Raw genomic sequence first — 16,944 nt, 5'->3', positions numbered from 1 at the left:
CAAGATTAAAATTTCTAGCAATCTCTTGCTCAACTATGTGAATTTAGTTAATAATACAAAACCACCAAACTTAAAAAGAATTAAAAGGGTAGATTTCATGTCATGTGTTTTTTACCACAATTTGAAAAAAAAAAAAGAAAAGGAAATGTGAGATTTGGGATTTGAGTGGTGGGGAATTAGACTTGAGCTCTGTCTCCAACCAATGACTTCACCTCTCTACATTTTGGTTGAAGGAGTTGATCTAAATATTTTTTAAAGGTTCTACCCAGTTCTAAAATCTAATTGCTTTATAATTATAAAGAGAATATCTTAGCCATTGACTCTAAGACAAAGTCCTTTATAGTACAAAATGTTGACCTCCTTATCTTCCAAAAAATCCCTCTACTACACCTTGTCAATCGTATCAGACAGACAATCAATTCACATTGGATGCTCAGTGGTCAGCATCTCACTAAAGTAATTCATGCTGAAAACAACATGATAAGAACTTGAAAAAGGACAATGTTTACCTCAAGCCGAAGGAGGACCAAATTTTAAATATTCATATTATGCTCATTATATTTTTGATCACTAATCTTTACTGGATGTGTATGAGAAAGATGAGAGCAAAGGTCATTAGAAGAAAGAAAATTATCTCTGAAATGACCCTGATATCAGGTGAAGATCATCTGAATGCAGGAAGTACTAGAGGGATGGAAAGGAAGGAGCAGAATTACGACAGGTTGAGGATGGAACTTGGTGGGTATTAGACAGCAAAGGATCAGAGGATTTTCTAAGGTTTCAGTCTGGAGGGATGGGGGTAACAATGAAACAAGCAATGTTTGTAGAAAGGAAGGTACCTATGTCGAAACACACAGGAGAGAGATTGGGTCCTGGGATGAAGAGGCATCCTGGGGAGACTGCATGGGTACTTTTACATAGTGTTTGAAGAGAGACAAGAGCAGCAAGGCCTGGACCGATCCTTGGGGCACAGCGGCAGTTAAGCCAAAATCCTCACACTTGCAGCAGGTGTCTTAGGTGTTACAGAGATTAATGAATAAGAAAGCTTATGAACGAGGAAGAAGAGGCCCTGGCAGGGGTGTAAACAGGGAGGAGGAAGTAACCAAGACAGAGAAATGAAGCCAAAGGGGCCAAGGGTGAGTCAAAAGAGCGCCCTGCAGCAGAAGTCAGAGGAAGGGGCTGGTGGGGAGGTGTTGGTTAGTGTATCTTTGCTGCCAGAAACATATGGGAAGGAGGACATCCAAAGTGAGAAAATTCCTGAAAAGGCAGGAAGGGAAAGATTTCCAGGCTCAGATGAGAGAATCAAGTTTGGAAATCGAGGCGGGAACGGTGGAAGGATGCGTGTAGAAAGAAAGGTTATTTGCTGGAATGTATGGCCACAAGCCACAGCAAAAGAACTTTGCTAGCTCAAGTAGAAAGGAATTCATTTGGAAGGCTTTGGGGCAACTCCCAAACTGCATACGAAGGCCAGATAACCAGACTCGGCAGGGCTGAACCAAGGGAGACTGGGCGTAAAAAAGACAGGTGAGCTCCAAGCACAGCATGAGCTTGGGTTAGGCCCCATCACTGGTACTAGACACGTACCAAGGACACAGGTGTCATCTGGTCTCCTCTACTGTCACCTCAAAGCTCTGAAATCCCCAACTGTCCTCCCAAGATTCAAAAGTCCGGTGCCAAGTGTCTTCTTAGCTAACCCTCCATTATCTGCCCACTCTCCCCCCGCCATGACTTCTAAGAGCACCTGACTATTCCGCTTTCTGAGACATACTTGATGTCCCACCAGATACCCAGGGCAGACATTCTTTCCAAAAATAAGGCTCTTACAAAAACAAAATTAAACAAATGAACCAAAAGCCTCATACAGTCAAAAGCAGCCAAAACAAGAGACACTTGTCTACCACTTCCCACCTCGCCAATTCCCAGACCTGCATTTCAAATCCAAAAGCAAAACAACATATATGATGCAAAAGTCTTCTGCCTCACATAAAAACAGTCTGCCTTCGTACTGCCAAAAACACTCTACTTCCCAGAGCAAGCCATTAAAATCTCTCCACTCTATCCAAGCTCCAGCCCCAAGACCCCCGACTGACACCCTTTCCTTTGGTTTGCATTCTCTAGCAAGCTTGTTCTGGTATTTTGCAAACCACAAAGCAGTGACAAAGTCAGACAACACTAATGCATGTGTAAACTTGGTGGAAAGAGATTTAAAAGGATGTTAAAACACTGACATGATACAATAAGGCAGGAAACTCTGGGTAATGGCTTTAGTTCTCTTCTCTGTGGCAGGTCTCCGCTGTGGGTAACATCAACGGCTGCCCTACGCCAGAGCCCCCTCCACGTCTACTTTGCCTTCAGCCAGCACTTTTGCAGCTGGGGACACTTAATCCTTGGGGTGAGCCTGTGACCCTCAATGTCACACATGGAGATGTCGGCTCTGGGTCATCCTGCGTGTATAGGGTTACAACAGCCTTTCAGAACTGCCTTTCACTAACTTTTTCTTTCTTTTTAAAACATCCTTTGGTTTTATACTGGGCAAGAGCAAAAATAAGATTACTTGATAGTAAATCGCCCCTACCGTACAATTACAAAATGCTGCTCTTTACCACATTGTAAGATTTCAATACGCAGCCAGCCTATTTCTGATTTCTTCATGGGGACTAATGTGATATAATAATAAAGATGGCTGTATCCGCACCAGGTAATTCAAATCCCCACTTAAATCCTCCACAAGTGGCCCCAACTTTTCTCTTGTCCAAATAAAGACTAAGACGCAAGATGGTTTAAGAACAAATGAAAACTCCATCGCCTTCAACCGAACTCTAGCTCTATCTGTGTAAATAGTAAGCAGTATTTCGCTCTGATTAAACCATCTTTCATTTAAAGAACTATTTCACACTTGAAATTCTTAGGCCATATGGAACTGTTATGGGATAAACTGCGTTCCTCCAAAATTTATGTTGATGTGCTAACCCCAGGTAACTCAGAATGTGAATGTATTTGAAGATAGGGCCTTTTAAAGAGTGATTAAGCTAAAAGGAGACAATTAGGGTGAGCCTAATCCAATCTGACTGATGTCCCAATACGAAAAGGAAATTTGGACCACAAAGGGACACCAGGGACATATACACAGAGAAAGAAGGCAGCCATTTGTACGCCAAGGAGCAAAGCCCCAGAAGAAACCAAAGCTACCTCTACCTTGATCTTGGATTTCCAGGCTCCAGAACTGTAGGAAAATACATTTCTGTTGTTTAGCCCCCAGTCTGTGGTACTTTGTTATGGCAGTCCTAGCAAACTCATACAGCAACCCGTTCAAAGAGACCAACTGGATTATTAGTAAAGAAAACAATGTATGAATTGCCATCTACTTTCATCGGTGTTTTAAATATTTTTCCCATGTCATGAGGGGATGGATTTTGTAATTCCCAGTAGGAAAACATACTTGAAAATCTCTGCTCTTCTCGGTCTTGCCTTCTTAATCCACATGAACATCAAAATGTGTAGCCTCTGAAGAAACAACTCCGTTGTGAATATGATCTTCGAGGTGGGGATTTCTCACTGCCCACATTTAGATTAGAGTCCTACCAGATACAATCGCTCTTAGATGCTGGACAGCATATGCTGGGTTGCAGGGCGATGTAATAATTTCACCGGTTCTTTTCCATGTTGAATGGCGTATTTCAGAAGCACTGCGGTGGAGGTATGTTAGCAATGTCGCTGTGTCTGTCTGAACGAGCAAGAGTAATTTAAATAGGACAAGTTCAGTGGCTACAGTCACCTGGGATCTCGGCCCATGGAGTTAAAGGAGTTTTCGCTGTCTGTAAATGCAGAGGATCAAAAGCTCCAACTCTTCTCTGCTCCTAGGGAATCACAACAGGACTCCTTGTGCCCTCCCTCCAGAGCTGGTCACGTGGTCAGTCCAGTCCAGCTCTGTTTGGAGGACTCAAAGCTCATCCTGGGGGTACGAACCCCTTGAATGCCCAAGGAAAAGTTTGTGAGATCTGCTAACGGTGACATAAAAACTTGACAATGAGCATCCCTCACATTTTCCTTCATTGGTGCTTCTTTTAATTTCTGGGCCAAAAAAAAAAACTGAAGTGGGAAAACAATTGAGATGTAAATATATAGATCTAGACCTTCCAGGAGGTGAAATCCACATCATGGTTAAGGTAAAATTTAATCCACCATCCAAGTGGCCGATGTTTAGTGTGTGCCATAAGGAAGCATATGCACTTTGCTGCATGGCCTTGAGAAAATGGCATTCCTTTTACTGTTCGTGCAAATCATCTTTGTTATTAATTTGCTCAGTTCGGTTTCTTCCTATCATATAATTGTCATGATAGTTTACAGAAAACATATCCCCTTTTTATAGTGGCTTGTGTAGAGAGACCACACTTAGTGACCTACTCCTAGCCCTGCCACTTAACTAACTACATGTTTTCCTGCAGTTGGTAAGAAAAGAAAAAAAAAACAAAGAAAAAAAAGACAGTGGTTGGTGGGGTTTCAGTTCCTTGAACAAGGGAGTGGCCCCAACAGAAAAGGAGTCTACATTCTAATAGCTCAGAAGGAAGACCTATTATAAAATCTTTCTTTGGAAACCAAAACCAACATTTAACTGTCTTATTAATAATAAGCCTATGTAACATTATTTCAAATACCCACACATGTATTTAACACAAGCTAATTAGCTGGATATGTTCCCAGGTAGTAAGTTGCTCAAAGTTACATTTTCATAAATATTATAGTTTTCAAGGGTGAGAATTTTTATGGACAAAATGAACATCTGGTAAGAGTTGCTTTTAAAAAGTTAAAATTGTTGGAGAAATGGTAGGGTAAATCTTAGAGCCTCAGTCCCCCATTTATCAGTTAATTAAAGCAGACCCAAATTTACTTTTTTAGGTGAAGCTTTACCTTTCTCAAGAATACTTCGTCATCATCGGTATTTTGATGTCTGCTGATGTGAATTCCATCCAATGAGCTTGTTGCTTAAGCTTTCCCCCCAGATTAAACCAGACCAAGAGAGCATTCCATACGGTACAGCACTGCCGTGGCCCCACACGGAATCACTTCGTTGGATTGTTCTCTTGCGTGCTGCCATTGGCCCTAGTTTGGAGCATCTTGGAATCAGTCTTGAGAAATGTGTTGTTGAAATTGCACTTGGAATGTTGGCCAGGGTTATTGTTCTTAAAATCCTGGTGCTTGTTTTAAGATGATCCAAGGTAGAAGTTGTCGGTCATGACGGGTATGCAAACCTAGGCTTTTCCACACGATTGGTTTGTTGGCATCCCCTGAATTCTGTAGAGAGCACAAGTGAACTGGTTTTCCTAATTTGACTACTAGAATGCTCAGAGAGGTCTACCTCTGCAGTGCTTTTTTGTACATTGTATAACAAAGTTATATTTTTCTACCTTTACTGTTGTAAATCTGAGATGACACTGAAAGAATTTTCAGGACTGGAATATTGGAATAATAATTTTCTGTGCAATTAGACGGGCATTCATTGACACATTCACCCACATAACTACAACATATATTGAGTAGCTACAATGAGGGCCACAGACTAGGATGCCTATAGGGGCCAGGCTGGTAAAATAAATGTGTGACTGGCCACAAACAAAGAAACAGAGACTCCCACAAACTGCCCACCTAAAGGAATTCATTTATTAACTCTGTGCTGGCCGGATAAGGCAGGTGGCTAGAAGTCAGGTGGCTATTCCTACCCCCTGGCCAACAATGTGTCAAGCCCTAAAGTATACACTATGGCTATACATAAATAAGATATGAGGCTCCTGCCCCCCAGGGGCTTCACAGTTTGTTGAAGGGGGAAAACATGGAAACAAATGAGCACAATAGCATGTCAGAAGTAGTAGGAGCACCTGCAGGGTCCAGCAAGTAAAGTACAGAGTCAGGTGCAGGATTCCAGGTAGAAAATATACAAGGGAATTAGCAAACACAATGATTCCGCGCAACCCCAATTGCTGAGAGAGGAGATCCTCAGGATTGAGTCTTAGCGCACACCACTGCAAGGAACACACACTCAACCAGCAGGAGATCAATTCAGAAAATGAAGCCAGAACCGTCTAGCAATATTTCCGTGATTGTTTACTCGAGTAATCAGAAAATTAAAATATAGATACATGGAAAGAAATAACACTTAGTCGAGGACATTAACCAGTTTTGGACTTGACGTCTCCAGCCTATATTTGTGAGTGCTGGGACATATAATTTGAATAAGTTTTCACTCATCGAGCCTCCAATTACTGGCTGGAATGATGACCTACAAAGAAAATACAGAATCACTACTTAATGGATTGAAAAGTAGTCAGGAAATACATGGGGCTTTATTAAGTGCATAATAATATTTTCAAGCTGACTTGGTAAACGATGACCTGCATTACTGATTTTTTAGGTTCATATTTATAATGACTATTGTTGTATCTTCCTGAGAGACTCTGGGCCCAAAATAGAGAAAAAAATAGTAAGAAATCTGGGATGCCTGGGTGGCTCAGTCGGTTGAGCGTCTTCCTTTGGCTCAGGTCATGACCCTGGGGACCTGAGATCAAGTTCCACATTGGGCTCCTTGCTCAGTGGGGAGTCTGCTTCTCCCTCTGCCTGCCACTCCCCCTGCTTGTGCTCTTATCTCTGTGGAAATAAATAAATAAAATCTTTTTAAAGAATAATAATAAATTTCACATTAATACTAAATGAATTCCTTAATTTCCAGTATAAATGTGCTCTTTTTTTTTCTATGTTTAAAATTTTATACATTCTGTTAAGGGCTTATTCTTTAAAAAAATAAGTTGGCTTGGTAGTTTGAACTTCCTATTAGGCTTATTTTAAAATGAAGAATGGGAAGGATAAAAACCAATTCAGTGAAATGCAAAATGTATTTTAGATCATAAAGGAAAGAGAGTTTCACAGCTGATTCTCTCAATGTCAGACAAATTTGGTTGTAGTTTTGAACTTTTATAATGACCTTTGCACCCACCCTCCAAATGAGTTTGTGACCTATCTCCTTATTCTTGATGGATTTTGGTGAAACTGGACCCGACTTGATGAATTTGCAAAATGGAATTTCGCTTTAGTAACTCTCATTTGAAAATCCCAGCCTTAGATATCGAACTGAGTATGCTTTACCACACACATTCAGGGGTAAAATATGTTCAGGAATTCCGTAAAACTAAGGCAGGAATCCAAGCTATATGCCCACACAGTAGATGAAAACATTCTGGGCCTTGGTTAAGTTTTGTGTCCATAATGTCTCATTTCATACAGGCTCTTTCTTCCCCAGCAATAAAAACTAATCACTTCTCTTAAGAACCAAGCAAAGCCTAACATCATGTTATTTCACCTGAAGAAACTGTATTTTAGTATATGGCATAAATGTCAATTTTGTTAAATGAAAGAGAATTGCAAATTGAGTCAGAAGGAGTAGGCTCAGAGGACCAGCATTTAAAATGCGGGGCCTGGGTGGCTGGGTGGGTTAAGCATTTGACTCTTGGTTTTGGCTCAGGTCATGATCTCAGGATTGGGAGATCGAGCCCAAATCGGGGTCCCTGCTAAACGCAGTCTGCTTGAGATTCTCTCTCTCCCTCGCCCTCTGCGCCTCCCCCCCACTTGTGTGCACGCTCTCTCTCTCAAGTAAAATAAATAAATAAAATCTTTAAAATGCATGTAGGGTCATTGTGCTGTTTCCTGCTCATGTTTTGTACAGCTCTGAAGTGCACATTTGAGCAAGGTGTGCTCAAGGAGGCTTGTGTCCCCAACAAGCTGGAAACTTCCACGGTCACTTAATGATGAAACATGGCAGCGGAAAAAAGGACGGAATTAGCAGCACCATGAAAAGTGTTATTGGACTCTAAAGGGCGGAAATTAAAAATGAGAAAGCGAGTGTTCAATGAACAGTATGGAGAAGCAAGCTAGAATTTAAACTGGCAAGGAAAAACTACTAGAAACCATCAGGGAAAGAAAATCAAAGTGTGAAGATAAATAATATAGACAATAAGTCAAAGGGGCGCAATATAATCAAAGTTCATACTACGTGTAGGTGTAATGTAAGTCAGATGAGAAAATGGATTTTTCTTCTTTGTGATCACACCTCTCTCGAGGTGTACCTGTCATTGCAGCTTTTTGAAATACAGAAGTACTCTGCCTAATGAAGAGTCTACCATTGCGCTCTATCTGACTATTATTCTCTGAGAATAAGAAAGCTAATTAGCTCATGCCTTTAAATTTAACGCAGGTAGATACCACATGCTCAATGTGACTAAGGAAATTATAATGAAAAAAGAGTTATTTGTAAGAACTAATGTTTTGTGTTAATATGCAGTATCTCTATAACATGAGTCCAAAACAGAAGTTATGGTGATCTGCCTAGAAGAGTAGTATTTATTCCATCATTATCTTTTCTCTTGTTTTCTCATGCTACATTCTGCTCACGGTTTCCTATACGTGCCCTTTAGTTTCCCATCAGTCTTCTGACTAATTCTTTCACTCCAAGTGCCTAGATTCATTGTCAGCAAAATGTAGTCAAATTCTATCCCTTCAAGGCCCAAAATACTGTCTCCTCCTGAAAGAAGCCCCTCTTTTCTCAACCAGAAACAATGCCTCCTCCCAAGAACTCTCATAGCAATATCCTTGCCAATCTTATAAAGCTTTAATGAAGAACAATTGCTTTCATCTTTATGGTAACAGTTATTTGGGGTACCTGTCTTATCTTTCATACATTCATTTGTTTTGCAAATGTTTCTGGAAAACCTTCTCCATTCAAGGATAGACTCTAGAATGTAAGATTTTTGATTTTAGATTCATGCATACTCAACATGTTAATTACCTATTGATAGGTGACAAATTACTTAAAAACTGAATGGCTCAAAGCAACAAGCATTTACGATCTCAGAGATTCTATGGGGCAGGAATCCTGGTGTGGCTAGGATGGATGTTTCTGGCTTAACATCTCTCATGACGTTGCAGTCATCTCAAGGCTCAAATGGGGCTGGAGAATCTGCTTCAAAACTCACTCAAACAGTTGTTGGCAGACCATCATTCCTCACCATATGGGCTATTCCATAGGTGGCCTATGGGTCCCCATGTCATGGCCACTGGTGATCAAAGAGAGAAAGAAAGAGACCAAGATGGAGCCACCATCTTTTTGTGACTTCATCTTGGCAATGACATCTGATCACTTCTGCCATATTCTCTTTTATTAGATGCAAACCAATAAATTCATCACATATGCAGGGAGAGGGTATGACACAAGAACATGAACACCAGGAGGCCAGGATTATAAACTTAGAGACCTCTGACCATGCCTAATTACCACACACAATAAGTGTGTGATGAATAATCTGTTTAGGATTCTTGAACCTGTGAGTTTATGGTTTTCATTGAATTTGGTTATGATAAAAAAAAATTTCAAACATCCTTTCTTCAAATATTTTATGACCCCATTTTTTTCATTTTGAAAACTGTATGTATATACACTTAATATACTCATATATAATACACGTATATAATAATACACACACATATATATGTGAGGCCACTTAATGTTGTCCCAGAGCTCACAAATGCTCTGCTCATTTTTTCTCCATCTTTAGGCTTCCATTTTCTGTGTGTTTCATTCTATATGGCTAGGTTAATTAATTTTTCCCTGCAATATCTTACCTGCTCTTAATCCTATCCAATGTGTTTTTCAACAGACATTTTATTTTTCATTTTGAAAATTTTGATTTTGGTTCTTTGTATATCTTTTATTTTTCCTATCTGCTCATTCTCTCTTCCACTTTGTTAAAAGTAGAGAGTATATTGATAATACTGTTTATCTTTCTTGTCTACTAATTCTTATCATTTGTTTTGCTTCCGGGTTTTTTTCTATTTATGAATTTTTTCTACTTGCCATGGGTCTTTTTTCCTGTTTCCCTGCCTGCCTTGTCAATCTCGATTAAATGCCATGCAGTGTGAATTTTATGTTGCTTAGTGCTGAATTTTTTAAATGAATATTCCTTTAAGTATCTGGGGGCTTTTTTTTTTTTTTTTTTCCGGAATGCGGATTAAGTTTGCTTGGAAATAGTTTGATTCTCTTGAGGGTTGTTTTTAAGCTTTGTTGGGTGGATATGGAACAATCTCTCATCTGGGGTTAAATATCGAGGTATAGGTGACCTTTAATAACATTTACATATTAAATTATGCAATTTAATAATTTTTGACATATTTGTACAATGTTCTTATTTATTTGTTGACCTATAATAAAATGTACGTGTTAACGTATACCGTTATTAAAGTTTTGAATTCTTTATACATCCACGAAACCATCACCACAATCAAGACAGTGAACATATCCATCTTCCAAAGTTTCCATGTGCCCCTTGGCAATCCCTTCCTTGCTTTCTATGACTGTAGATTAACTCACATTTTCTAGAGTTTATAGAAATGAAGTCTACAGAAGATATTCTATGTTTATCTGGCTTCTTTCACTCAGGATAATTAGTTCTCAATTCATACACTATGTTGTAGTGTATACCAACAGCTCATTCAGTTATATTGCTGAGTTGTTTCCATTGTGTGGATATACCATAACGTGTTTATATATTCACTTGGTGATGAACAATTGGATTCTTTCCAATTTATAGCAATTATAAATAAGGCTGCTGTGAATATTTGTATACAAGTATTTGAAAGAACATAGGCTTTCTTTTCTCTTGAGTAAATAGCTAGGAGTAGAATGGATCATATGGTACATGGATGTTTAATTTTTAAAGTCACTTCCAATGATTTTCCAAAGTGGATGTACCATTTTACATTTCCAATAGCAGTATAGGAGGGTTCCAATTTCTCCACCCACTTGCCAGTACTTTGTATGGTTTTTAATTTTAGCCATTCTAAAAGGTATGTAGTGATATCTCCTTGTGGTTTTAATTGGCATTTTTAAATGACTTGTCAAAATCTAGCATGTTTGTATGTACTAATTTGCCATCAATATATCTGCTATGGTAAAATATTTGATCAGACTTTCTGCTCATTTTTAAAATTGTGCTGTTTCTTGTTGAGTTTTGAGTATTCTTTACCTATCCTAGATTCCAATCCTTTATCGGAGCTAAACTTTGCAAATATTCTCCTAGTCTATGGATTATATTTTTATCCACCCAACAGTGTTGTTTGAAGAGCAGACATTTAAAAAGTGTTGAAGTATATTTTAAAAAAATATTTGATTATAACTATGCTTTGAAGTTCGATCTAAAACAATTTTTTTTTTGCCTAATTCAAAGTTTACATTGTTAAATCTATTGACATGAAGTTATTTAGAAAATTACCTTGGGGGTGCCTCAATTGGTCAGTCTGTTAAGAGATGGATGTTGATTTTGGCTCGGGTCATGATATCAGGGTCACGAGATTGAGCCCCACGTCAGGCTCCGTGCTCAGTGCGGAGTTTGCTTGGGATTTTCTCTCGCCCTCTGCCCCTCCCCCCACTCTCTCTCTTTCTCTCTCTTTCAAATAAATCAAATCTAAAAAAAAGAAAAAGAAAAAAGTCCACAAAATTCCCTTGAGGTTCACTAATAGCTATAGAATCAGCTTTAATGTAATCTGTCCCATTAGCAATTTGGGTCTTCTTTTCTTTCCTTCACATCAAGCCTGGCTAGTTTGTCAATATTACATATTATCAGTCTTCTCAAATAATTTTAGTTTCATTTATTATCTCTAGTAATATTTTTTTTTGGTTTTCTGTTTCATTGATTTCCATTTCTATTTGCTTTCTTCTTCTTTGGATCAAATGTGCCTTTCCTTTTATTTTCTAGATTCTTAAGGTAGAAACATAGGCCATTAACGTAAGACATGTGTTCTGTTTAATAGAATTGTTTCGTGGTACAAGTATCACCCTGGTGTTATTTTACAGTATTCAACCAATTTTAACATGCTGTGTTTTTATTTTCTTTTTCCATTCAACATATTTCCTAATTCTCCTTTTTGATTGCTTCTTTGATAAATGGATTGCCTAAATATATGTTACTTAGTTTCTGTACTTCATAAGTTTTCAAGCAATCTTTCTGGTTTTGAATTGTAATTAAATTCTAACTTTATCCTAGAACATATTTTGCATGAATTGAATCTTTCAAAATTTATTGAGATTTGTTTTCTGGTCCAAATTATAACTTTATAAAAATGTTCCATGTGTGGTTGAGAAGAACGTGTAGTCTGATGTTTTGGAGTGGATTGTTCTATATATGTAACATAAGTCAGGTTTGTTGATAATTTTGTTCAATTTTTCTATATCCTGCCTGAATTTTATGTCTGCTCACTCTATCAATTATTGAGGGAGGGGGATACAAATCTCTGATTCTCTTTGTGAATTTGTTTGTTTTTGCACTTTCAGTGGATTTTAGCTTTGTGAATTTTAAAACTCTCTTAGGTCATGAACATTTTTGGTTGTTTTGTCTTCTTAAAGGACATTTTTACCACCATAAAATTACCTTATTTATCTCTTCTAATATTCTTGGAAATTTACTTTGTGGGATACTGATATACCCACTCTGCTTGGTTTTTCTGTTTTTTTGTTTTGTTTTGTGTTTTAGTGTTAACATAGCATATTTTTTCATCCTTATTTTTAATCTATTTGCATTGTTATAGAGATCATTTCTGCTAGGCAACAAGAATATCGGTATTGCTTTTTTATCCAATCTGACATTTTGCTTCTTAATTGGAATGTTTGGGCTCTTTACTTTTAATGTAATCAATGATATCATTAGGTTTAACTCTGTTTTCTTGTTGTTTGTTCCCTATTTGTCTCATTTGTTTTTTGTTCCCTTTTTCTGTTGTTCTATCTTGTTTGGAATTAATTAAATATAATTTTGGGATTCCATTTTATCTCCTTTTTGGCTCATTAGCTGAACCACTTGTTTGGTTATTTTAGTCATTGCTTTAGGGTTTGCCCTACATTTATCACAATCTCCCTTCAAGGGACATCATACCACCATGTAGGGTATAAAGCCTGTAATGGTATGAAACGCTTGCATTTCTCACCTCCTGACTTTTGTGCAACTGTATACATTTTCCTTAATAATTAGATTGAGCAAAGGCAAAGTTAAGAAGAAAGAAAGAGAGAGAGAGAGAGAAAGGGAGAAGAGAAGGGAATAAAGGAAAAACGGAAGGAAGAAAGAAAAGGCAGAAAGAGAGAGAGAGAACAAAACAGCTTTAATCTCTTCATGGCAATTCCAAAACCCAAGAAGTTCTGAAAACCAGAGGCTTTCATGACATGTTTTACAGCAATACCTGACCTAATCTGAATTGATTTGGTGGCAAAGCCTGACCCAAAGTGGCATGAGGCTGCTTGGAGTCTTCATGACTCTTCGTGTAATTATTCACAGATTTTGCTACAGAAAGCTGCGTGGGAAGAGTGAGCGCAGCAGGCCTGAGACTGCTCCACCTTAAAAAGGCCTCTGCATGATTGGCTCCTGACTGGCATCTGGAAACTTGCATTTTGGGAGGGTTGCCACCATCCCTGACTCATAAGAGCGGCTTACTATGCTCAGCTGTTCATAGAAACAATGTGGCTTATGTTGAAAACCTATTTCTCCTTATGGGAGTCTTGAATTTTGGTCTGTGCAAGGTGAAGGGTGTTTATGTGTCGAGTCCCCAATAAAAACCCTGGGCGCTGAATGTCCAATGAGCTTCCGTGGTAGATGCCATGTCACATGTGTTGTCACATATGTAGCTGGAGAGATCAAGTGCATCCTGTGTGATCCCCCTGGGAGAAGGCTCTGGAAGCTTATGCCTGGTTTCCTCTGGACTTTGTCCCTTGAGCTTTTTATCTTTGCTGATTCTGCTTTGTGTCCTTTTGTTATAATAACTCATAGCTATGAGCATGACTATATACTGACTTCTGCGAGTCCTTCTAGCAAATCACCAGGTCTGGGGATGGTCTTGGGAACCCCTGACAATGAAGTGAATGTGACTGATTGTAGGGCACTACTCAGGAATTCACTGGGATTGTTACATAGCATACGCTATGTGTCCTGTATAACTTATCTAATATTTCCAAAGTTCTGATTTCTTTTTTTTTTCTCTAAAGTGTGTATGACCTGTGATTTTGGATAAAAGATTGTGTAACTGTATCCACAAACACACATATATTAAATATAAATAGTTTGTATGTATAACTCGTCGGGAAGTTCTTATGAACTACTGATCTTTGCCAGGTAAGATCAATCATGATGCCTTAGACTAAGATGATAATGACGGAAGGTGCTAGTAATAATAATAATAATAATAATAATAATAATAATAGCTAACAGTCTTGAGTTCTCATGCCTAGTATCAGACACTATTTGCAACCTGTACAATAACTCAGCAAAATACGTATTATTAGTATTCCCCTTTTTGTTGTTGTTGAAAATAAACTATGTCTCAAAGAGGTTGTGCCATGTGACCAACAACGTAAAGTTCACAAGGGTGGGAGACAGGGACTTCAGCCCAAGTGTATGTGGATGGATGCCTGCGCCCCAATCACAATGCCACAGGGAGTGACTCTGCTCAGCACAGAGCTCATTTCTCTATTTTCTTTCATTAGGGCTTTTCCCCTCACTCACAGATTCACTTCTGGGATTTTCAAGAGTCTGTGCCTCAGGCTTGTTGACAGAATTACAGGCAGACTATTTGCTTCCCTCAGTGAGTGCTGCTAGTTGGCAGCAGAAAATGTGCTTTTGTGTTCCCTCGCTGGGCTTTTGTTCCTTTACCATGTAATCGCTACCATATGTTGACTCTCATTCACACAAGTGACCTTGTATTTTATTAAGTAATATCCTGAGTGCAGACAAAAGCAAACTTTATCAATCCTACTAAAATCCAAAAAAAAAAAAAAAAAAATGCACAGAGGAGAGGAGGAAAAATAGGGAGTCCGAATGGAAGCTAGAACCCAGGTCACAAACAAGGCTAAGACCAGGCAGGCCAGAGAGAAAGGTTTAAGATTTGGCTGACTTCCACATGGCATATCCTTAATGCTCCAGGCTCATGGCTCTCCGAGAAAGCTACACTCGGGAGGACATTTGTAGCTGGTAGAAAAATGTAACAAGGGATCTACAGGGAAAGGCTCACAGCTGAAGAGACCCTTAACTAAGAATCAAGAGATCTAAGTCCTATCAGTGGTGCTTCTCCTTCCTTGGGGTGTGACGTTGGGCATGTCACTCAGCTTTCCTGAGCCTCAGTTGTCGCTGGCCACAAAATGCATTGTTCAGCGTCACCCCTGAAGTCCCCTTCAACGTAAAAATTCACTGATCATCATCACCAAATAAACATTCTGGGTCAAAAGAGGTTTCACAAGAGGTATCTGAAGAAAGAAAAAAAAAAAAAAAGTCTATGTTGTCAGTTAAACATTCTCCTTAAAGGACTATTATGCTTAAAGTCAATATCTGTAGTGGAGTTTCAAGAGGCCTTCCTATCCTCATTCTCTGACCCGTATGCTTAATCTCAAAATGTCCTCTAATCTCTCTGAGGTTTCAGAAGGTCTGAGAGAACAATGCCAGAGACTTAATGTTCTTTTTTTTTTTAAGATTTTATTTATTTATTTTTTTGAGAGAGAGAGAGAGCCAGCACACAAGTGGGGGGAGGGGCACAGGTAGAGGGACAAGCCGACTCCACGCTGAGGGAAGACTCCCCATGCAGGGGCTCAATCTCATGACCCTGAGATCATGACCTGAAAATCAAGAGTCGGATGCTTAATCGCCTGAACCATCCAGGCTTAATGTTCTAGGATGCAGCAAGTTCAACCTGAATACATTGAATTTCAACTTTCTTCCTTCAGGAATAGATTATTTTGTCCCTACTAAGGAGGTTTTGAGCAACATTTCAATGTTTAAGACTGCCTACTGCTTTTTGTTTAACGGTGGCACTAGGGATTATCTCAAAAGACACAGGAGACAATAAAAAAAAGCGCTGGACTTGGAGGAAAAGGACAGGCCTTGGGATCTAGATCACTGCTCCCTAACTGTGTGACATGGACGTGCTCAGTTGAGGTCAGGAGAAGGGACGGTTCTGCTTCTCACTGAGCTGTAGAGATGAAGGAAATGGGATGCCTCAAGGGGCCCATGTGTACGTGCAGCCCGCAGAGTGGGTCCCGAGACGTTCAACACAAATGTCTCTGAGCAAGTGCTACTCGGGAAGATCTGTGCGAGAAGGTATTACCACTGTGTTCAGTTGTTTGTCCAGAAGGGGATGTGTTCTAGTTTGGACGCTGTGATGGTTAAGTTTATGAGTGACCTTGACGGGCCATAGGATTAAACATTATTTCTGGGTGTGTTTGATGTTTGATTCAACATTATTTCTGGGTGTGTCTGTGAAGATGTTTCCAGAAGAGATTAACATTTGAAAAGGTGAACTGACTAAAGCAAATGGCCCTGTGCAGTGTGGGTAGGCATCACTCAACCCAAACTCTTAAATGTCCGAATCTCTCTCTGTCTGACAGTTGAAGCTGAGATATCTTCCTGCCCTCAGTGCTCCTGGTTCTCAGACCTTCACACCTGACCCAGAATCTATACCACCAACACTCAGGCCTTTGAACTATTCCATGAGCCAATTCCTTACAATAAATCATTATCTATCTATCTATCTATCTATCTATCTATCTATCTATCTTTCTATCTATCTATCTATCTCCTATTGGTTTTGTTTCTCTGGAGAACCTTGACTAATACAGGCACCAAGAAGGAAGTAAAAGTTTATAACTTCAGAATAATAGACCAAGTAATGATTTAAGGAGTTGTTAATAATGGTGATATTAATAAACAGTAGGTTAAATGTATTGAATGCTTAGAGTGTATACCTTGGTGCTTAGTACTCTGGCTACATTAATTCTTTGAACATACCATAATAGTATTTGTACTAAGCAGATGAGAAAACTGAGGTCCCAAGGAGTTGAACCTACTCAAGACCACTCACCAGTGAGTGGCTAAGCTATAT

At 39.0% G+C, this 16,944-nt stretch overlaps 1 long non-coding RNA gene across 3 annotated transcripts in view; it reads right to left on the bottom strand.

Moving 5' to 3' along the window:
- Window positions 1–16,944, bottom strand: part of LOC144382729 (uncharacterized) — a 226,769-nt gene that overhangs the window by 97,142 nt on the left and 112,683 nt on the right. Inside the window, exon 3 of one of the 3 annotated variants that reach the window (XR_013450106.1) lies at window positions 8,937–9,098. The exons of the other annotated variants lie outside the window; for them this stretch is intronic. This is a non-coding gene — a long non-coding RNA (uncharacterized LOC144382729). Of the gene's footprint in view, window positions 1–8,936; window positions 9,099–16,944 lie in introns of those variants that run through there. 3 annotated transcript variants of the gene reach the window in all.

Source organism: Halichoerus grypus, chromosome 8 (assembly GCF_964656455.1).
Source record: "Halichoerus grypus chromosome 8, mHalGry1.hap1.1, whole genome shotgun sequence".
NCBI classification, from domain to species: Eukaryota; Metazoa; Chordata; class Mammalia; order Carnivora; family Phocidae; genus Halichoerus; species Halichoerus grypus.
Note: the sequence above shows the minus strand (reverse complement) of the source record. Positions and strands in the feature narration are given on the sequence as shown.